The sequence below is a fragment of the Neomonachus schauinslandi genome, chromosome 2 (assembly GCF_002201575.2).
Source record: "Neomonachus schauinslandi chromosome 2, ASM220157v2, whole genome shotgun sequence".
Lineage (NCBI taxonomy): Eukaryota > Metazoa > Chordata > Mammalia > Carnivora > Phocidae > Neomonachus > Neomonachus schauinslandi.
Window position 1 is genome coordinate 153732336 of NC_058404.1, and position 20830 is coordinate 153753165.

General features: G+C 36.4%; 1 pseudogene; it reads left to right on the plus strand.

Annotated features, from left to right (window-relative positions):
• The first annotated feature begins 9956 nt into the window (after nucleotides 1-9956).
• Nucleotides 9957-10826, plus strand: LOC110591509 (annotated as a pseudogene).
• Nucleotides 10827-20830: the final 10004 nt, after the last annotated feature.

Sequence of the window (20830 nt, forward strand, 5' to 3'; positions counted from 1 at the left end):
CATTAGCTCTTTTGGTGGCATAAAAAAATCCACCTTCTTCTGAAAGCTGTGTGACTTTCACAAAGAGTTAGTGTTTACTGTCATTCCCCTAAAAGCACTTCTAATTGAAGAACCAGGAGTCTGTGGCACACACATGTGCACATGTGTAATTCTCTTTATAAGAGTTCATTTTTGGGGTCAGTATCAAGCCAATTGATAAATGAATTAGGGCTTCATAAACATTTTTTTCCAGGGGTGAAATAAGAGAGACAAAAAAAACAGAGAGGTAGGAAGCATGTCTAATACACACCACGAACTGTCCTAGACTCTATCTAACATAATCTATCTTACAAGTGAGACCATCTCAGAGCAATAGTGGGAATGGTAGCAATTTCTTCATGGTATTGGAGGTAAATAAAAGTAATTACATTCAAAAATATTACTATAGGCACACCTGGGTGACTCAGTCGGTTAAGTGTCTGACTCTTGATTTTGGCTCAGGTCCTGATCTCAAGGTCGTGTGAGCCCTGCTTTGGGCTCAGCACTGAGCCTGGAGCCTGCTTGGGATTCTCTCTCCCTCTCCCTCACTTCCCTCCCCTCTTCTCTCTAAGTAAATAAATAATATCTTTAAAAAATACTACTAAAATTATTAAGTGTCTATCATGTGCCAAGCATGGGTACTCCGCAAATATGCTGTCATCTCAAACCTTACAAAAATTATATCAATGTTGTCGATATGTAAGTTTGTCTACATTGGGCCCTCCTATGCACTGAAAGTTAGCCAGGTACATAGCACATTTTAACAACCAAATTTTGCTTTGGCTTTGTTACTTCAATCTCAATTGCCTTAACAATTAGCAGGACTTAAACTCAAACAAAAAAGAAATTCGCTCCCTCTTGAATTTCTTATCATAATTTCATTTGGGATATTTTCCAACATAGTTTAGAGTTTTCTTTCCAAGCTTTCTTTCCTTCCCTTTTTAGCCATTTTCAGTGAAGAGCTTTTAATGTTGTGTTACATACATATTCTGTCTTTTAAAATATATATATTAGAATTATATCTGCATTAAAAAAAAAAAAATTCAGATTGGGCATGCCCATTACCTTGAACTCAATCGTTGTTCTGTGCAGCAATGCTGTGTGCACTAAGAACCCAATCAATATCATTACCGTTCTTGGTACATGTTAATGACCCTTTTGGTCTCCTATCCCCTGAAACACATAACTTTTACTCAGCTGACACTGACGTTTGCATATCATATGTGTGGAAACCAGATAATCAATATGCTAAAATCCCCACCCCAACCCATCCCCCCAAAAGAGGTACACATTCTGAATAATAGCTTAAGACAAGAGTCAGAAAATTATTTCTGTAAAGAGCTAGAGAGTAAATTCTTTAGCATTTGTGACCATTCCCTATGGTCTTTGTCCAAATTACTGTATTCTGCCCTTTTAAAGGAAAACAGCCAGTAAACATATAAACAAATGGGTATGGCTATGTTTCAAAAATTAGGCAATGAGCCTACATTCACATTAAAAAAAAAAAACAGGCACATTTAGATTTTTTTATGACCAAGAGTTCTCCAATTGGAGAGAAATTCCTAAAGATGACAATTATAAATTCCAATCAAAATACAGGACAGGGGCTTCTGGGTAGTGCAGTCGGTTAAGTGTCTGACTCTTGGTTTTGGCTCAGGTTGTGATCTCAGGGTCCTGGGATGGAGTGCCATTGTCGGGCTCTGTGCTCAGTGTGAAGTCTGCTTGAGACTCTCTCTCCCTCTCCTTCTGCCCCTCCTCCCCACACTCTCTCCCGCTCTCTCTCTCTCTCCAAAATAGATAAATAAATCTTTAAAGAAATATATAGGACAAAACAACAAAGAAAAAAAAACAAATAGTAACAATCACCTAAAGATATCAGTAAGTGAATAAAGTAGATAGATTTTTAATGTGAGTCAACACTGTAAAGAATATGTGGCACACGATAAATTTTCATTTTTAAGACATTATTCTGATGAAAAGCTTTGATCAATATCATGCAGGGTAGTAATATTTCTGATAGAAAACCTAGAGGCAAACCATAAAAGACTCTCAACTACAGAGAACAAACTGAGGGTTGCTGGAAGGGAGGAGGATTGGGGGATGTGCCAAATGGGTGATGGGCATTAAGGAGGGAATTTTTTGGGATGAGCGGTGAGTGTTCTATGTAAGTGTGAATCACTAAATTCTACTCCTGAAACCAGTACTACACTATATGTTGGAGGTAATTAGGATCCAGTTGACCTTAGAAGATGGGACTATTAACCAATGGTATGCAAAAAAGAGTTATTTAATTTCATTAAGCCTGTAGGCACATAAAAGGAAATGATGTGAAGGAAATTTTGGCAGACCAAGGGCCTGTTGTGACAGATGATTAAGAGAAACATGAAGAATTCAAAAACCTTGGAGAGGCAGCTGCTTTTAACTAGACTAACTTCAATATACAAGCTCAAAAAAGTAGGATTCTACCTTTCATTTGAATGGTTGGCTGATATTTCCGAGATCTATAATAAATGAAATTGAGGTGCCCAAAATACACTGAAAGTTCCAAAGATTTAGTGATATAGAGTTGATAGAATAGATTTATTATGAGCAACACAACCAAACAGCCCTTAATCCTGGCTCTAGAAAGGCTGTGTTATGGGTTGAATGTTTGTATTCCCCAAAATTCATATGTTGAAGACTTATGTCTTTAAGAACTTGCTGCTATCAACCAAGGTGATTATGCATTAAAGAAAGAGAAATGTTCAGATTTTTCAAGATTTATTTGACATGGTCTCAGCATTAGTTTTCTATTGCTGCTTTAAAAAATTTCACAAATTGACAGTATACACCCCCCCACACACAAAATTACGGTTCTGAAAGTCCTAAGTCTGAAATGGGTGTTTCTGGGCTAAAATGAAAATGTCAGCAAAACTTCCTTCCTTTCTGGAGGCTCTAGGGGAGAATCTAGATTTTTCTTTTTCCAGTTTCTAAAAGCTGCCCATATTTCTTGGTTCCTGGCCCACTTCTATATTCAAAGCCAATAATTACTGGTCAAGACTTTTTCACATCACAATTTGACATAATCATGTGCATCTCTTCCATTATAAGGACCCCCGTGAGTATATTGGGCCTACCTGAATAACCCAGTATAATCCTCCCATCCCAAGGTCAGTTAATTAGTAGTCTTTATTCCATCTACAACCCTAATTCCATAACATACCCACAGGTTCCAGAGGGTAGGATATAGGTACCTTTGGGTGATCATTATTCTGTCTACTACCAGGCTCTAAACTAACAACTAATTTCTGGCCACATAGGATATTATGCTGATCTAGCAATGAAAGTGGGAATTTATGAGGGTCAAATAATAAGTAGAGTTTGACTTGAGATGTTCTCATAGTGATCTTAGAAGGCTGGTAATATCATGACATTGGTTCCCTAACCCATGAAGTAAAGGTTATTTTAAAAGAAAAAGGCAAGTGAAAGCTTCTAAAACCACATTTCTAGTCAAAGTAATAAAGCAAAAGCAATACCCCCTTTCTGGGAGAATCGGAAAGATTAGGTCCCACATCAGAATTGAAAGGTGCATAGGCGGAAATACCTATTATGTCTTGCATTTCGTCTGCCTCTTGGGCCAAAGGGAGGTACAGAAAGCTCTTGCAGTTGCTGTTCCAAATTCAGTCTCTTTACTGTTAGAGTTGTGTCCAGAGGTTATTGGTTCTGAGTGACTCTTGGGGATGGAGGTCGGGGGAAGAATTTCCACCCATAGTGGGAATATAAATACAAATTCTTAGCTATAGATTTTAGTACTCCTGCCATGCAAGAGTTATGAAACCATCTTATAGCTAATAGAAACTTATCAGTTGGTTTCATAGCTTGGGCTAAGATGAGCACCTCCTACTTAGATGGTATGAGCATTTTCCTTGGAACATTTTTTAAAAACAGTATCAGCAATGAAATTGGGAACATCTGCCAATGGTTTGCTTGAGAGTATTCTTCCTTGTATGCATAAAAATGGAAATAATAGTAAAACTGTAGGGCACTCCACAATTTGATACAAACAGCTTAATATAATCACATTTTAGCAGCTATTAATATAACTGTTGGGGTATCATATAAGCAAAGACTTAATGCCAAAGAAAGGCAGACTGTTATAAAAATATTTAATATCTTCCTGGAGCTAAAATAAAGCAATATGTAAGATTTAGGTTTATTGTTCCCCAAAACATCAACTGCTAGAGGATGTTTACCAAAGTTGTCCTTCCCTGAATTATGAAGTTGCAGAACAAATAAACCTGCAGGATGACAGAGTAAGATTGTTTCAGGGATACAGTTACAAAGATGTAGTCTTCAGAGATTTCTTTGTAAAACTTATGAATGTCTAAGATAAATATTGCACTGTTCTCACCTTACATTGTTTTCTTTTCACATAAATGTTGTTAGAGATGATGGTGTGATTGAAACGTAACCTTCAAAAAAAATGCTTAATTTCATAGGGCCAAATCAGAAAAATCATGCCTACTAACAATAATTTGTAATAATAACTTATACAATAATTACAGACAGCCGAGAGTGGACTCCATTATATTATTACAACACCCTACCACCTTGAGACAACCATTCCAATGGCATCTAGAAGTCTTTAAAAAAAAAAATCTAGGGCGCCTGGGTGGCTCAGTTGGTTAAGCGACTGCTTTCGGCTCAGGTCATGATCCTGGAGTCCCTGGATCGAGTCCCGCATCGGGATCCCTGTTCGGCAGGGAGCCTGCTTCTCCCTCTGACCCTCCCCCCTCTCATGTGCTCTCTCTCTCTCATTCTCTCTGTCTCAAATAAATAAATAAAATCTTTAAAAAAAAAATCTAAGTTTACACAGGCAAGCTTGAACTTTGCAAACTTATTTTGGTGGCACCAAGAATTATAATTACATTCTTTAAATAAAATATATGAAACTAATAATACTTTACTTTTGTTCACTATATTTACCTCCTGGCATGAAATCAGCTTTCAGTAATGTGAGTACTATACAGCCTAGAGAAACACATATTATGCTGTCAAAGAGAATTAAGATAGATGAGAACTCATCCTAGCTCCTAAGGTCCACCATCACTTATAGTAGCCAGAGGGGGAAAAGATGGAAAGTTATTACCCAGGACTACTCTGACTTTTTCTATTGTTTGTTTGGTACCATTGCCTCACACCCAATGCCACTGTGGAGCCCCAAGCATTAAGCTGAGTAAGGACAGTTCTAAATTGCATAAACAAACTAGAAATGGCTGCTTGTCTCTAGATGTATGCAGGGCCAAGAAAACTTCAATCTGGGGTAGAGACAGGTGAAAACAGTATTGAAGGTAAGTTTAGAAGAGTGAGAAAATGCACAAAAATGGAACATATGGTCAAAGATGAGAAAGAAGACTTGGCAATAAATAAGAAATACACTTATAGACCAACCTTAACTATATGCACTCCAGTCATTTGTTTTATTAGCACCTTTGGCCGAGCCTCTCCATTTTCCTCATCTCCCATCACTGCCAGATAATAGTAAAATAGCATTTTTGCTACCCAAACACTGAATTTTTAGCCTGAGATAATAGTAAATTTTCCCCAAAGATTGCTTTCGCCAGGTTGAGAAGTGAAAAACTCCATTCTTAATTTGGACCTAGACAAGTCACTTAAACTTCTGAACCTCAGGATCCCCATTTGAACAGATGACATTTACATCTAAGGATTAACATAGTATGTACCATCTGTCTACCAGAGTGCCTGGTATATGAACATTCCATACAGTAACTATTTGTATTTGTATTTATGAAAACAATGGCAATCATGATATTAAGTCATATTTTTAGTGACCACTCACCTTAATCAAACTGATTATGACTTCCTTCCTATACATGCTGCTCTCTAGCATTCCATCCCAGAGCACAGATACTAAGCAGTGAAGTTAAACTGCAAAAGAAAAGACTTAAAAGAAAGATCACTCTCCTAACTCAACGATATCACCCATATTCTACTCCAAAAATTCATCTTTCATGATATAAGAATCTAACAATTTGCTATCTTTCTCCTGAGTGTTGTACTACTTAAGTGCCTAGATATTTTGGTCTATGAAGAATACTTTCCTGAAGTATGAATTATTTGAAAAGAGAAAAGGAAGGAGGGGGAAAGGAAGGGATAGGAGGGAGGCAGAAGGGAAAAGCAGGAGGGATTCCCCTTGTGAATAAATAGAGAAGGAATATAAAACAGATAAATTTACTAAGAGATACCATTATAGTCTTAGGGGCTACTGACTCTGATCTTGATTCAGTGGTTTTCCTGTGATAGATTTCATTGGCCTATGGAAGTAGAAGTTAAGGACCTGGGTCCTTCTAAGGATACAAACTATATCTAAGATCCCTAGCTATCAATAGGTCCCTGTAATGCCTGATCACTTTGCAAAAGGAAAAACTAAAATTCCCAAAATAATTCCACTTTCAATAATGAGCATCTAGGTAATTTTGACCAACCTTCCTGCTAAAAGCAACTTTACAAGTAGGACAAATTAAAAATAAAATTCTTAGTTTTACTAGATAAGAATAAGTTCCTAGGGCGCCTGGGTGGCTCAGTTGGTTAAGCGACTGCCTTCGGCTCAGGTCATGATCCTGGAGTCCCGGGATCGAGTCCCGCATCGGGCTCCCTGCTCGGCAGGGAGTCTACTTCTCCCTCTGACCCTCCCCCCTCTCATGTGCTCTCTCTCTCATTCTCTCTGTCTCAAATAAATAAATAAAATCTTTAAAAAAAAAAAAGAATAAGTTCCTAAGAATTAGCAGGCTGAGTTAAACTGGATGCTTTGGAATCCAGAGAAGTGAAGTGAGCCCTATACTTGGGCTGTGTTTGCTCTAAGGTCATTTTCCTTTCCAGAAGATGAAATCAGAAGGCTGCGCTGAAAATTTTACAGCCTCACAGGATTAGGAGATCAAAAATCTTGATCTACTTGGTCTCTAGTTGGGGAACTACTGAATCATCCCCACCACTGTAAGCAGATACTGAAATGGTTATACCCTAGAAGATTAACTGGAATTAAACCATCCCTACTGTACCTAGCATTCAAATCATCCGGATAGACCAGAAAATATGAAATCCGATAAAGGAGAAACTGACTTACTAGTGTCCTTATGTGTCTAGAATAATTCTTGAAGGAAGAAAACAGTATCTTATCATCAAAAAAAAATTTTTTTTTTCAAATAAGCAGTGAGATTGGGGGTTAGACACAGAGACAGAACTATAAACACCTATAACTAGACTGTAAAACAGCTATGCTTATGATGTTTAAAAATAAAGAAGAGGGGTACCTGGGTGGCTCAGTTGGTTAAGCATCCAACTCTTGATTTCACCTCAGGTCATGATCTCAGGGTCCTGGGATCAAGTCCCCCATCAGGTTCTGTGCTCAGCAGGAAGTCTGCTTGAGGAATCTCTCCCTTTCCCTCTGCCCTTTCCTCCACTCATGCTCTCACTTTCCCTTTCTCTCAAATAAATAAACAAATCTTTTAAAATAAATAAATAAAGGGACACCTGGGTAGCTCAGTTGGTTAAGCATCTACCTTTGGCTCAGGTCATGATCCTGGGGTCCTGGGATCAAGTCCTGCATCAGGCTCCTTGCTCAGTAGGGAGACTGCCTCTCGCTCTGTCTGCAGCTCCCCCTGCTTGTGCATGCTCTCTCTGACAAATAAAATCTTTTAAAAATAATAATAAATAAATAGGAATGTCACACTTGAATATTTAAGCAAGAAAATAGTAATTATATAAAATGAACGGATCTGAAAAAAATCAAATAGAATTTCTAGAATAGTATGATAAATGCTGCAGTCAATAGACTGAGACAACTGAGAAGACAGTTAATTTAAGGGGAAGAAAAAGAAATTAACTACAATGAAGAACAGATCATCAAAAAAAGTGGGAAATAAAAAAGAGAAAACACGGGTTAAAAATAAAAGCTGCAACAAGGATTTAATTAGAATCTCAGAGAGTACAATGCGGTATGCAATTTTTGGTGAAATTATGGATGAGAAGTCTATTGTATCTCAAGCAGGTAAATGAAAAGAAATCTACACATACCACATCACACAAAAACTACGGAGGAAAAAAAAAGACAAACAAAATGGTAGAAGCAATTACAGAAAAAAAAGATTACCTCCAAAAAAGGGAGCAATTAGATGTTTAGCTGACTTCTCAAGAGCAAGAATAGAAACTGGATGTAATAAAATTTTCTCTCAAGGGATTGAGAGAAAATAACTTACCAACCTAAAATTCAATATCTGGGGAAAATACTTTTCAAGGATGAGGCTAGACAAAGACAATTTGAGATTGAAAAACAAAAACAAAAAACACCTGGGTGAATCTACCACTAGCAACCCCAATCTTAACAACATATCAGAGAAACTTTTTCAGGCAGAAAAACAATCTATGAGAGAGAGAAAGTATAGTAAATGTAGTATAATCATGGCTGGTGGGGTTTAATGGAAGTTAAACTGCTCTATAATCCTCTATAGAGTAAAACAATTTATCAGCCTAAGGCTTTGATAAGTCGTGGGAGCATATGGCAATATCTGTAATAACAACTAAAGAGAAATTGATTGTATAACTTTAATCCAGCAGTGGTAAAAAAAAATACAACAATTAAAAAAAAAAAGGGAAGAAGAGAAATAAGAAACACAGAACAAATGAAAACACTTTGTGTTAAAAAACTATAAAGTCTAATATCAAAAATTACTTTTAATATAAAAAGTAAATATTCTATTTTTTAAAAACTGTCAGTTGTAGGGCGCCTGGGTGGCTCAGTTGGTTAAGCGACTGCCTTCAGCTCAGGTCATGATCCTGGAGTCCCGGGATCGAGTCCCGCATCGGGCTCCTTGCTCAGCGAGGAGTCTGCTTCTCCCTCTGACCCTCCCCACCTCATGCTTTCTCTCTTTCTCAAATAAATAAATAAAATCTTTAAAAAAAAAAATTGTCAGTTGTATTTTTAAATCCCTATTGTTTATAGAAAAATATTTAAACATTAATGATTTAAACATACAGGATATAGATTTGTAAGTTAAATGCTAGAAAAAAATTATTATACAAAGAGCAACAGATTGCTGGCATAGATATATTAATATCAGTAGACATCAGAATTAAGGCAAAGGCATTATTAGAAATCAAGAGGATCACTTCATAATGATAAGAGTTTAATTCACCAGGACCACATAAACATTTTAATTTCTTAAATATAATAACTGGCCTTGAATATTAAAAAGCAAATATTGACATAAGTACAAGGATAAATGGAAAATCTATGATGATAGTGGAAGCTTTTAATATTTCTCTCTAGGCACATAACAGAAGAACTGGGGAAAAGCAGAATATTTGAACAACCATGATAATGAAACAACTGCATAATGTATGTGCTGGGCAAGCACACATGAAACCTTTTTTAAAAAACTGACTGGGGGGGCACCTGGGTGTCTCAGTCAGTTAAGGGTGTGATTCTTGGTTTCTGCTGGGGTCATGATCTCAGGGTTGTGGGAGGGCAGGGCATTGGGCTCCTGGGCTCTGCGTAGTCTGCTTGAGATTCTCTCTCCCTCTCCCTCCCCCTCAGCCCCTCCACCCGTTCATGCACTCTCTCTAAAATAAATAAATAAAAACTTTAAAAACACAACAAAGCAAAAATTGGCTGTGTACTGGCCTATAAATCAAGCCTCAAAATACTTCAAAGAATTGAAAATTTTATTTTTTTCTGACCATAATAAATTTTTACTAGGAATCAATAACAAAAAATAACTAAAAATATCCAAATGTTTGGACATCATAATGGAAAATTTAAAACATATTGTGATGTTATTGAAAATGAAAATACTAGATATCAATATTAGAAGATGAGTCCTGGAGTCCCAGCTGGTTCCTATCACAGTCCCCCAGTTGCCCACCTCCTCTTTCCTTCCAGTATGACAGATGCCAGTGTGTCCTTCGCCAAGGACTTCCTAGCAGGTAGAGTGGCCTGGCCATCTCCAAGACTGTGGTAGCACCCTTCCAGTGGGTCAAGCTGCTGCTACAGGTGCAGCATGCCCACAAGGAAATCACCACAGATAAGCAATACAACGGCATTATAGACGGCATGGTTCACATCCCCAAGGAGCAGGAAGCCCTGTCCTCTTAGTGTGGTAACCTGGACAATGTCATCAGATACTTGCCCACCCAAGCTCTCAACTTTGCCTTCAAAGATAAATCAAGCAGATCTTTCTGGGTGGTGTGGACAAGAGGACCCAGTTTTGACGCCACTTCTCAGGGAATCTGACATCAGGTGGTGCCGCTGGGGCCACATCCTTGTGTTTTGTGTATCCTCTTAATTTTGCCCATACCTGTCTAACAGCTGATGTGGGCAAAGCTGGGGCTGAAAGGGATTCTGAAGTGACTCCTTGGTTGAGATCTATAAATCTGATGGGATTAAGGGCCTGTACCAAGGCTTTAATGTGTCTGTGCAGGGCATTATCTGCCAAGGTGCCTACTTTGGTATCTAGAACACTGCAAAGGGAATTCTTCCAGATCTCAAGAGTATGCACATCTTTATCAGCCGGATGAGCGTACAAACTGTCACAGCGGTTGCTGGGTTCACTTCCTATCCATTTGACACTGTTCATCGCCAAATGATGATGCAGTCAGGGCACAAAGGAACTGACAAGTTTGACTGCTGGAGGAAGATTGCTCATGATGAAGCAGCCAAAGCTTTTTTCAAAAGTTCCTGGTCCAGTGTTCTCAGGCGCATGAGTGGTGCCTTTGTGCTTATCTTATATGATGAAATCAAAAAGTTCACGTAAGTTATATCCTAGTCCCCCACTCCCGCCCCATGAACAGTCGTATTGTATTATATAACATATCTTGAGCATTCCTGACCAACTGGCTATTTATAAATGGCAACTATTTACTGATTGGAAATGGGAAGCAATAATATTCATCTGACCAGTTGTCTCTTAAAGCTATTTCCATGATGATGGGACTCTATTATATTGTTTATTTCAGTCACCCCTGATAAATTTGAAGAAATAAAAAAATATCTGAAATATTTAAAAAAAAGGAAGATGAACTAAAATGTGTTCTTTTGAACATGTGTTTCTTCTGAAAACACATAACACACATGCATATATGTTAAGAAAGAGGAAAAAGTGAGTCAAGCATACATCTCAAAATTAGAAAATGAAGAACAAAATAGACTGAAACAAAGTAAAAAAATAAGAGAGCAGAGATAAAATAGAATATATATATAATATATACATAAAATATTATATTTTTATAGGACCCACAAAGTCAAAAGTAGCTTATTAGGAAAAAAAACAAAACAAAAATCAACTACTAAACATAAAATCTACAAACCTCTAGTGAAGTTGAAGGGTAAGAAAAAGAGAGAAGATACAAATACTCAGTATTGGGCTTAGAAAAGTCTTCACTACAGATCCTATGGTCATTAGGAAAATAATGAGGAAATTATAAGCAATTTTATAACTTAATTGACTTCAAATGAATATATATTAAGTTCATGGTAATTTCATAATTTATCAAAAATGACACAAAACTTACAGAAAATCTGAATTGTTATTTAACTATGGGAGACGCTAGATCTATAATTTAAAACTGAATGAGAAAATCTGTGCCAAGAGAGAGTCTCTGATAAATGTTACCAAACACTTAAGAAAGATATAATACCAATACATGTTCTTTTCCAAAGATTAGAATAAAACTCATTTAATGAGGTTGGCCAACTGCAAGTTTAAAAAAAAAAGGTGAGAAGAACAGTAAAAGAAATAAGTTAAAGGCCAATCACAACCCCAAGCAAAAATCCTAAACAGAATATTAGCAAACTGAAAACAGTAATGTAAAAAATGGTAAAACATTAAAACCAAGTTCACTTAATTCCAAGAATGTGAGGTAGATTCAAATATGCATTTTTCTTCATTAATCATATAATATATGATTTTAGCAAACTGGAATAGAAGGAAAATTTCTTAATCTGATAGAATATCTATAAAAATATAACACTACAGAGACTATCATAGAAAATCATTTAAAAATTAGTAGTCGGGCGCCTGGGTGGCTCAGTTGGTTAAGCAACTGCCTTCGGCTCAGGTCATGATCCTGGAGTCGCAGGATCGAGTCCCGCATCGGGCTCCCTGCTCGGCAGGGAGTCTGCTTCTCCTCTGCCCCTCCCCCCCTCTCATGTGCTCTCTCTCATTCTCTCTCTCTCAAATAAATAAATAAAATCTTAAAAAAAATAAAATAAAATAAAAATTAGTAGTCAAGTACCTAGGAATACATGTAACATTAGATGTGTAAGACCTCTATTAAGAAAATTGTGAACTTTATTGACAGAAATAAAAGACCATAAAATAATAGGATATACCATGTTCATGTATTTATAGGTTTAATTTTTTAAAGGTGCCATTACCAACTAGACTCCACAGATTCAACACATTCCCAATAATCTCAATAGAATGTGTGTGTGTGTGTGTGTGTGTTTGTGATAGGACAAACTGAATCTGACATTTAAATAGAAGGTTTAAGTGCCAATAACAGCCAAAAACCCCTTGAAGAAGACAAACAAGTAGTAAAACTTGCCTCCCCAGATTTTAAGACTTATAAAGCTGTACAACTATGTGGAGTATTGGAATGAAGATAGAATAGAATAATAGAACAGAATTGAAAAAAGAGACCTGTGCATATTTAAAAGAACACTTGATTTTTTTAAAAAACCTACACTGGAGGGGCACCTGGGTGGCTCAATCAGTTAAGCATCTGCCTTCGGCTCAGGTCATGATCTCGGGTCCTGGGATCAAGCCTCATGTTGGGCTCCCTGCCCAGCAGGGAGCCTGCTCCTGCCCCTGCTCATGCTCTCTCTCTCAAAGAAAGAAAGAAAGAAAATCCTTAAAAATAAATCAATAAGGGGCGCCTGGGTGGCTCAGTCGTTAAGCGTCTGCCTTAGGCTCAGGTCCTGATCCCAGGGTCCTGGGATCGAGCCCTGCATCGGGCTCCCTGCTCCGCAGGAAGCCTGCTTCTCCTTCTCCCACTCCCCCTGCTTGTGTTCCCTCTCTCGCGCTCTCTCTCTCTCTGTCAAATAAATAAATAAAATCTTTAAAAATAAATAAATAAAATAAAATAAAATAAAATAAAATAAAAATAAATCAATAAAATAAAATAAAATAAAACCTACACTGTAGAGCAATGAAGATAGGATACTCTTTTCAATGTATGATGCAGGAAATTGGATATTCTTAAATAGTTAAAAAGAAAAATTAGATTTATATTCACAGCCTATAAAAAATGTTTCATGGAGATTATAGACATAAATATAAAAGGAAAATAAAAATCTTCTGGGAAAATAATATAAAATAATATCTTCATATTCTCATGCAAAAAATAGCTTTTAAATAAGTTACAGATAATACTACCAGGGAAAATGATAAAATTAAGAATATCAGTTCATCAAATTAATTTGTTAATAAATTAAGGTAATGAAATGCCAAGCCAAAGAATGCAAAGGTAGATAGGCAACACATAATTTTAAAATGACTCACATCCAGTATACATACAAAGTTCCTATAAATCAATTTAATGACACAAGAAATAAACAATTACAATTACATGAGTGAATGATCCAAGCAAGAAAGAGTCAGAAGAGAGCAGAAAGCTGTGTGCTCTCCAAGGACTTAGTTCCTTCCTCTGAGATCCCTGGTTTCCCAGATCCCTTTGTTTCAGGCTTTCTAGAGTCTGGATTCTTCAACTACTCTCCAGTTCTAGGAACCCCGTAGTGTGACCAAAGCAGTCAGTGCTCAGTAAGTATTTCTTGTTTTTCTCTGCTTTCCCCAGCCTTTTTGTAGATGAGTTGCAGTTATTTAACCTGTTCTGGTCAATGGACCATAAGCAGAAGTAAGCAATGATCCTTCCTGGCCAAGGTCATTTACCTCTGGTGTTCTTCTTCTTCCTTAGCACTGTTTCCCTGGGCACCATGTGTTCCACATGGTGCAACCTAAAGATGAAGAAAGGCTGCCTGACTTGCATCTAACTTTACATAAGAAAAAAATAAGCCACTGGGTTTTTGCAGTTGAATTTTTACTTTGGTGAGCCACAGTGGGTTTCTGTCCTAATTTATACACCAGGAAAACAAATATAAGAAATTTGTCAGGTCTAAACATTAGTATATAGTCGCTTACATAGTCTATTAATCCTTCTTGCAAGGAACAAAAGAGTTCATTTAAATACACTGGAGGAAATAAAAATATAAGAGCAAAACAAAATGTTAATTTTCAGTGAAAATATTTGTCAGAATCTCATTAGTTTCCAGATCAGTTCTAGTATTTGTTGCTGTGCCGACTAATCTGAAAACACAAGTATCTTTACCTCCCTATTATACACTTATAAGAAATGAAAAATTCATTCCTAATTCTCAGATAATGGAAATAATAAGTCCTTTGATTTAAGCTATCATAGGCAGTATAGTCTGTTGTCAACGACAATGCACATCTCAAAAGATAAACTGGAAATGTAAGATCAAACTGTGAATTATAATTTAAAAATGATTTAGAAGACTTTTTTTAATGTGGAAACAGATCTCATCTTAAGAATAATGTATTTTAGGAACTAAAACTTTCATTGGAAAACATAAGTTCCCATATATTTTCCAGTGTCATTATTATTCAAATTCTCAAAGGGCAGCACGACAAAAATGATTCTTGGGTGACGATTATTATTACTTTAAAAAAATACATGTTACTGAAGAATGGTGATTTTAAAACTCATATATTTCATAAAATTTTAGCAAAAATGCTAAGAGTAGGGCACCTCGGTGGTGCAGTCAGTTTCGGCTCAGGTCATGATCTCATGGTCGTGAGAGCCCCAAGTCGGGCTCCACGCTTGTGTGGGGTCTGCTTGAGATTCTCTCTCTCTCCCTCCCCTTCTGTCCCTCCCATTCCCGCTCTCTCTCTAAAATAAATAAATCTTTTTAAAAATACCAAGAGCAAAGAACAAAAATACCAATCCTTATTTTGTATTATTATAAAAAGAAAGAGGGAAAATATGAAAATCTTGGTGGTCATAATTTCTAATAAAATCATTCAACCCCTTATATTTAAAAATTCATAGGACTGACTAAATCTTTGAAATCTGATGCCTGATGGCTTTGCTATCCAGTTCTTCCATAAAAAAGATACACTCTTTAGCTCTTTAGACTGTGACTATTGAAATATTGAAACCACACCAATGGAAATATGATATTGATTCTGTTTATCAGAATTCTAGTTCTAGTGTTTGTCAAAGTTTTACATAGTTTCTGAAAATAAAGCACCTGTGGGAGACCAGGATACCAAACTCACCTACCAGGGAACCACTGGAAGTACTCCTTTCAAAACATGGGTTCAGGTAATCTCAACCTGCTTCCTGCTCTGATCTTAGTATCATAGACATAAGATGATTTAGTTGTTGCAACTCAATGTCTCCCCATATCCAACTGACCCCTCCTTCCCCATGCCATTCTGTGGCAGCCCCACCCTGTAACAAATCTCTCTACATTCTTCTGGCATTTTCTAACTTCAACTCTTCATTCCAAATCCCTGGACTTTTCCTTTTTCAGAAATGCTTTTTTATTAGTTTATCTCAGGGGAAGCCTACACTGAGCCTTCATCTCTTTTCTTTTTATATACTGAGACATCTCACTCACTCTTATAATTCTAGTTAATATCTAAATCTCAGTGATTCTCATGAAACTAACCCCAGCCCAGGAAACTCCTATGAACATCAGATTCTAAATGCAACTTAGTCCTGTCACAAAGATTTGATTTATACTTAATTTTTGTTTTCTCAAATAAACTTCTGCTTCAATAATTTCTACCCCATTCAAGTGCAACTCTGCATTATAGTCCTACCCATCTACAAAGACATTCAACAAGGATGTTACTCTTAGTTCCTTTTGCTCCCTCATCATTGACCTCATCCAGTTAATCACCCAGGTCTATCAGTACTATCCCTGAAATCTGTCAAATCTACCTAGTACTCTTGCCTGTCACTACCCTTGTCTAGACTCACCTGGACCACTGAAATCTCCCCCTGCCTCCAATTGTGCCTTCATTTAATTCATTTTCCCTAAAGAAACCTCTCTAAAACCCAAGCCTGATCATGCCTTGTCCTCAATATCTACTCACAGTTTCTATAATAAAATTCAAATATCTACCATTGCATGATTTATCAGCTATGTTCTTAACTACTTTGAATCACTGCTCCTCATAGGATTCTACCAAAGCAAACTTCTTTTAGTTATCTAAGCATATTATCCTTATTACAGGTCTTTGTGCATGCTGTTAAATTTACCAGGAACCTTAATACTGCCATCACCACTTTTTTAGCTTAACTCAAAACCTTTCTTTCAGTTCAGTTAGGTGTCTCTCACTGGAAAGCATTTCCTGACCCCTAAGCCTGAGTTAAATAACTTCCTTACATGCTCTCATAGCATCCTGTATGCTTACCATGAGGTACGATAATTGGCAGTGGCCTCAACTGTCTTAACACTTCTATGTCTCCAGTCCTCAAACAGACCCAGGCACTTGTAATATTTAATTAGTAGATTAATGGGGTCAAAACTTTGTCAGTCCACAATTGAGAACTCTCTACATAATAAAGAAAAATGTGAAACCGTCTTTTTTTTTCCTAAAACATTTTCTTTTAGAGTGATTCTCATTAAAATCTCCTTTATTTTTAATAAAGAAGCTTTGATGCAATTTTTCCCCACCTTTTCATTCTAGATGTTTAATAAAGAATAGGCATACTGATGTTAACAATATTCTAAGCATGGCCAGCAGCAATACTGTGAAATTCTATATGCTATTAGCATTAATTGGCAATGTTGCCCCTGATGGACAAGCTATTATCTACCCCTAGCCCTGGTTGTCTCATTTTGAATGCTTATCTTTATTCAATTACTAGAGCCAAAATCTTTTCTATTGTTGTCTCCCTTAGAGGGTGATTTATTTGATAGCTCACTTGCAAACACAATTTCTTCCCAAATTATCCTATCCATTCCATTATTCCCTTTCTATTATCTTGAGACTCCAAAAGACTAAGTAAAAAGATGAGGTGGCAAATTCACTGTAACTTTTAGAAACAAAGAGTGACATTGTTAAATCTTTTGATGAAATTTTGGGAATGTGTCCCTGTCTTTCCAATTAACTCTGATTGATGCCTGATTGATGAAGGATGGTGGTGAGACTCTATCAATGAAGTCTCATGTAAATACACATGTAAATATTTAAAATATGTCACTTGAAATTTTCTGGCAGAGTCTCAAAGTTTATCTTCTAAATTGTTTTTTACCATTAGTACCATGGTAAGAAATAAATCCACAGTTTGCTCTCGGGCTCAAGGGCAATTGTATAAACACTCATATAATCATAGCACACCAGATGAGTTGGTTTTGGTTAAAGAAAGACCAAACATTCAATGATTAAGGAAGTCAAATATATAATACCATAAAGATTTCAATAAGTTTAGTAAACTTTTTGAAATAAGATACCTTTCAGTGCATACCAGGGATCTGCAATCTACTCAGGTTTATAGTTTTATATTCTACTTTAATTATTTCTACTCTAAAAGCCCATTGTTGATGCTTTCCATATCATCCTTTCTTTATTCGCTATGTTAAGAGCATACTCTCTACATTTGGTCTCTGAATCAGTTAATGGTTTCCAAAATATTCTGGGCCTTTTCTGAAATCTGAGCTCTTAATCATGTAAGTATTCCTTAAATTTAATTTTTAATATATTAAAAAATTGTGCTAATTGTGTGTCTTATGCTAACTACTATACAATTTAATTGGCTCACTTGTCATTTGGGAATTGAAATAATAGGTATAAATTCCATAGTCATCTCACCCCTGAAAATAAATGTGAAACTAATATACTGATATTATAAAGGGAAAATATACCAGGCTATATTTTAAAAGATCACTGAAAAATTGACCTGTTTAGGTTGGCAGATTTCACCCTGAGATGTTTAGTGCTCATATTCAATACTGAATCTCTAGCCCATCAAACCAGGTATTTTTTTAAAGATAACTTATTGGAGAGAGAGAGAGAGAGCACACGCTCATGTGCACATGAGTGGGGGAGGGGCAGAGGGAGAGACTCCCCGCCGAACACAGAGCACCCCCACCCCATGCTCTGTCTCAAGACCCATGAGATCATGACCTGAGCTGAAACCAAGAGTTGGATGCTCAACTGACTGAGCAACCCGAGCGCCCCTAGATATTTTAAATCTAAATAAACATTGTAAATTAGTATGGGATATGACAGTAATAAAATTCTCCAAGGCTGCTGGAATAGCAGAATCGTTCTGGGGTCAATGTATATTTCAGGTCCCAACCCCAAAACATTCTATTAATATACCAGAGGCATGCTCAGAAATCCACATTTTTTAAAAATGTTCCCATAATAGCATATATTGTGGTTTTTGTTTGTTTAGTAGCTTTTCCATAAACAGTACTAAACTATGTGCAAATTGCTATAATCTAACTCTTTAATATATAAATAATCAAATTTTAAATGCATGCACAGTCAGGACATGTGTCAACAATTTAAGGTTATCTCTGAGGAGGGTGATAAGATAGTGGAACTGGGATAGATATTCTTTAATATCTATTTTATAGGTAGATATATCTATATCTATAGATATATATAGTGGTATTGCTTTTTCTTAAAAAGAAATGATTAAGGAAAATATGGCAAAATGTTAACATTTGTCAAATTTTGGTTGTGGGTATAGGGGTTACTGTTACTGTGTTTTACATTATTTTTTATATATTTAAAATATGCTTTATTAAAAAAAAATACTGTCCCCACAGGGTTCAGATCATCATCCACATTTGGGAACTATTGGAATAATGATAAGGCAATGTAATTTATCATCCAAACTGGACGTTATTGAGAAGGGGGTTCTATTAATAATTTCACTAGCATGAGAGGCAAACTAGAATGTATGGTCACCCTAGGAATAAACTATTTTAAGTTCCACTTAATGCATGAACTTCTTAATAGGAAAATTTATTTTCTATCATTTCCCTTAAGCTCCTTCTTTATAAGTTATCACAGATAGAGGTTATTGATCTAATTTGCCCAATTTATTATCCATTCTTTCACTGAAGCACTTTAGGGTCATATACAATTTTCAAAAGAGTCCTATAATAAATAATGGAAATATAGGAAAATTTTGAAATTAAAATATCTCTAAGATGCAATAAGGCATAGTGAGTCAGTCAACAGCATTTATTGAACACGGAGTGACGTCAAGGTAAAAGCCAAACAAAAAAATACAGATTTTGACTTCAAGAAATTTCTATTTTAACTAACTCTTCAGACAAAATACATAAAACAAATCAAGAAATACAGGTTCTATAACTGCCTAAGAATAAAATGAAAAGTAACTACTATTAAAAGCAAGTACTAATGGAGAGTAAAGTTAAGCATAGTAAGTAATGTGATCATTACCAGTTGTCAAGTCTGAAAGCTCAGTTTTTTCCACAACATGATCCTTGCCATCACCACAGACTTTGTCTGAACTCTTCCTACTGCAGTTTGTGGATTATCTCACCAGCCCTTAGGAATGATCTCTGTTCTGTACTATTTTGACCAAAACACAAGGCTCAGTCTGTTTCAGTTAAAAGTTTTATATAACTAATGCAAAAAAGCACTCCCAAATGTACTTACAATTTATTGGCTCAAGGAGGTGAATAGTCCAGATGTAGCTTAATCTAGGGCTCAAATGTTATGATCAGGGCCCATTTTACTTTCTGTGCTCTTAGTTCCTTTTTCAGTTTTGGCTTCATTCTCAAGTCATCTTTCCTCTTAGCCACTAAATTAATTCCAGCAACCATTAAGCTATTACCCTGGAGATTTATATTCAGAGGAAGAAATTGATAGAAATCCTGGAATTTCAAGCAGAAATTTCAACTGTGACTAGCCTGACTCGAGTCAAGTACATTTCCTTGATTTATCTGTGGCTGAGGATAGAATGTGTGGACTGGTTTACCCTAAATCCTATTCTCCACTGTATCATGTCATCCAAAGTAGACAGGCCATTAGTACAAGTAGATAATTCCCAGAAGCAAAATAGACATATTATAGACATAGGAAAAGAGAATGAATACGGGATGGGCAAAAAGGAAAGAAAAAAAGGAAGGGAAGGACAAAGAAAGGAAAGAAGGAAGGAAGGGAGGGAGGAAGGAAGGGAAGAAAGGCAAAATGGGAAAGAGGGAAGGGTGGGAGGGAAGAAGGAAAATAGTCCACTGAGACACTGGTGTGTTGGTCAGCTCTCGAACAGCAAAACAAAGCAAAAAAAACCTGTTTTCTCTACAGTTTTTGACAATTTCCATGCTGCAAATTTCCTCACCGTGATGATTTGAAGATATCAGGTCATTGAACGCAGAGTTGGGAAAAGACATGCAATTGATAGACACAACTGACATCAATAATCTCTAAAGCAATGATAACAGTACAACATAGTAGAATAGTTAAAAAGTGATATATGCTCATTACTTATTAACTTTGTTTTTAGTGTTATTTACTTGCTTATAAGTTTACATAAGTTAATTTTTAATAATGCTTATGTTTAACAATCATCTCACAAAATCCTTGAAATTTTTTTTTTAAGATTTTATTTATTTATTTGAGAGAGAGAATGAGATAGAGAGCATGAGAGGGGGGAGGGTCAGAGAGAGAGGCAGACTCCCCGCTGAGCAGGGAGCCCGACGTGGGACTCGATCCCGGGACTCCAGGATCATGACCTGAGCCGA